This window comes from Gracilinanus agilis, chromosome 1 (genome assembly GCF_016433145.1).
Source record: "Gracilinanus agilis isolate LMUSP501 chromosome 1, AgileGrace, whole genome shotgun sequence".
In the NCBI taxonomy this organism is placed as follows: Eukaryota; Metazoa; Chordata; class Mammalia; order Didelphimorphia; family Didelphidae; genus Gracilinanus; species Gracilinanus agilis.
In genome coordinates this window covers 648,981,991-648,985,013 of record NC_058130.1, presented here as the reverse complement: position 1 = coordinate 648,985,013, position 3,023 = coordinate 648,981,991, and positions in this window count along the sequence as shown.

Genomic DNA, 3,023 nt, shown 5'->3' with positions numbered 1-3,023 from the left:
GACAAGAAATATTTGTTTTTTCCACTAAACACATAGTTTATCCTTATATTAACTTCAGCAGGTCACTAGCAAAATGATTGTTGGGTGATCTCTGAAAGATTATGGAGAAGGGAAAAATGGCCACAGACATGGGGGAGAGTAAATGTCCTGATTTTCTAAGATGTGAAAAGTGAGAATAGTCTACAGACTATAAACTAGCAAATTTGCTTTTGTTTCTGGCAAGGTTCTAGAAGAATCTGTACTATTAAAGGAATTACTGTGATGTGAACATGTAAGAAAGGAAGACAATCTAATTTCATTAAGACTATGTCATTCCAGAGTAAACACTTTTCATTTTGCATAAGGTTACTAGGTTGATAAACCAGGGGGATGCTATAGATATTTTTAAAAATTCTTTCAAAAATCAACTCACTTTAAGTCTAGAAGGCCATGTAATCATAACTAAGGTCTGCTTGGTTTCTTTCCCTTTGTCTTTAGGAAATTTGTTTTAGGTAATAAAACTTGAATTCAGCCAGAATCACATCCTCCAGATAGGAAAAATTCCCAACACCTAACAGACTTTGAGTTCTCTGTCCAACATTACATTCATACCTGTTTCTAGATACGTCCTGATCTCTTCATAGTTGCTTCAGTTTATTTAAAATATTTGCTCATGAAATCAGCTATTATATTACAGTGTCTATGGATAGATAGTCACCAAGAAGGGAAATTGGGGAAATACTCCACCTTTTTCTGGGACCTTCTCATCTTGATTTCTCCCCTCCCTGATGCACATAGAACAAAAGACTTAAAATTCAAGGTCTCTTTTATTTGACATAGCTCAGTCTTTCCTTTGCCCCAACCTTTCAAATCCAGACACCCAGAATTTCTTCTTCCCCTGATAAGTATTCAGAGTGTTACTCAGTTTCTTACACAATAGTGTTAATTGATTCATGGATTGAGAGGAAGCTCACAGGATAATTGAAAGGCTTAAATGATCTAACCTGTACAAAGTTCTTTGTTCACCGTAATGCTATATAATGCTATATAAATTTTATTACTATTACTAACACTTAGTTTTGCTACTACTGTTACTGCTATTTTGGGATTCCATTTTCTTATCAGGTAAAATAAAGTGGTTGGAACAGAAATTTTCCAACATCCCCTTCTAAATCCATGCAAATATGACTATTTTCTAAGCAAGTAATGAAGTCATTTTTTTAAAACACTCATTTATTGTGTTTAAGCTATTTAAGGCTCTCTACAAACCAAGTTTTGATTATTTAAATCAATCTTAAAATAAATATATATATATATGTATATATATATATATACATATATATATATATATTTGTACTTAGGCTTGGTGTCAACTTTGAAGGACATCTTTCATGAAGTATACTAGAGATCTTTGCTTAGGTCGATCCTATCCAAAATTCTTATCAGTGATTTGGATAAAGTTTTATCCACTGGATTAGATGCTGCAAAAATAAGATGAATTTCTAATACTTTAGATACCCAAGATCAGGATACCAAAATGCTGTGATGGGCTAATATAATAAGCTGAATCTATTATGATGGATTTAAATATGGATAAATGTCTTATTTTAGTTTCAAATAATTGACCACCTGAGTATTTGTGTGTGTGTGTGTGTGTGTGTGTGTGTAGAAAGTGTGAATAGAGGTTAGTTTGGTTGAAAAAGTCTTGGGGAAAGGGGTTAGTGTCCCAAAGCTCAAATGTGAGTTAACAATTTGATTAAATACAAATTGTCCAGAGGAGGATAATCAAGGTTTGTTTTTTTGTTTGTTTCTTTGTTTGTTTTATAAACCCTTACCTTCCATCTTAGAATCAATATTGTGTATTGGTTCCAAGGCAGAAGAGTAGTAAGGGCTAGACAATGAGGGTTAAGTGACTTGCCCAGGGTCACACAGCTAGGAAGTGTCTAAATCCAGATTTGAACTCAGGATCTCCCATCTCTAGGCCTGGCTCTCAATCTACTGAGTTACCCAGCTGTTCCCTGATAATCAGAGTTTTGATAGCTTCTTTAATTGTTTATTTTTTCCTATTTTCTCAGTACAAATTTTTTATTGTAAAAATCAATATTTTTAACTTATGTGAAAATACACTATGAAAAATAAGGATCACAAGGAAAGAACTCTTTTCTCTGGCAATATGGTATAGTACAAAAAACACTGGACTGAGAGTCTAAAGAACTGGATTCTCATCACAGTTCTGCTACTTAATATTTTGTGTTGAATCTTATTATTCCCCCCTTCACTCTTTTCCCCCTTCCTCTCCCACATTTGTTCCTATCACTATCCAGTTTGTCTTACTCTTTTCTTTACAGCTCAGATCAGCTTGCCTCCACCCATCATTCAATACTGTTTAGGTTCTTGGATGCTCCAGCTCAAATAAAAAGATTTCTGCCTCTCTCTCACCCTTTCTTTCCCCAGGCAAAGATACTAAAAAAATTAAGAGACATTAGTGATCACCTTTAGCAAACCTTAGCCTTTTTATCATCAACTCAAGCAATTTTTCCCATGCTCAAATCCTAATATTTTTTAATGTTTTTGAAAAAGTTTTTCAATGGTTTGCTAAAATTCCTAGGGTTTTTTGAGTATCAAACAGCTCACTCCCCCTTCCCCAAAAGGATGGTGGTTGGGTATGTATAAATGCATGAAAATTATGTGTATTGCATTTCTCTGGAATTTTACATGGTTTCAGCATTATGAAAAAAATGCTTAGCCACTGGGTTCTGACTTTTCATAAAAACATTATTTGCAAATAGTTCAAACTAGAATTATATAAATGTGATTCTCACACAGATAACCTAGAAAGGGTCCAACATAAGAGTAAAACCCTAATGGTGCATGCTGGGTACAGGATGGAGAAGGTGGAAAATCTTTACAACATTGAAGAAGGAAAGTGTTTCACCAAATTTAAATTTCTATGGCTGAGTTTAGGGTGAATTGGTCCACACCTAACCTATTGTCCCAGTTATATATCTTCTAGTACCCAAACCTCATTCCTTCCTAAATCTAAA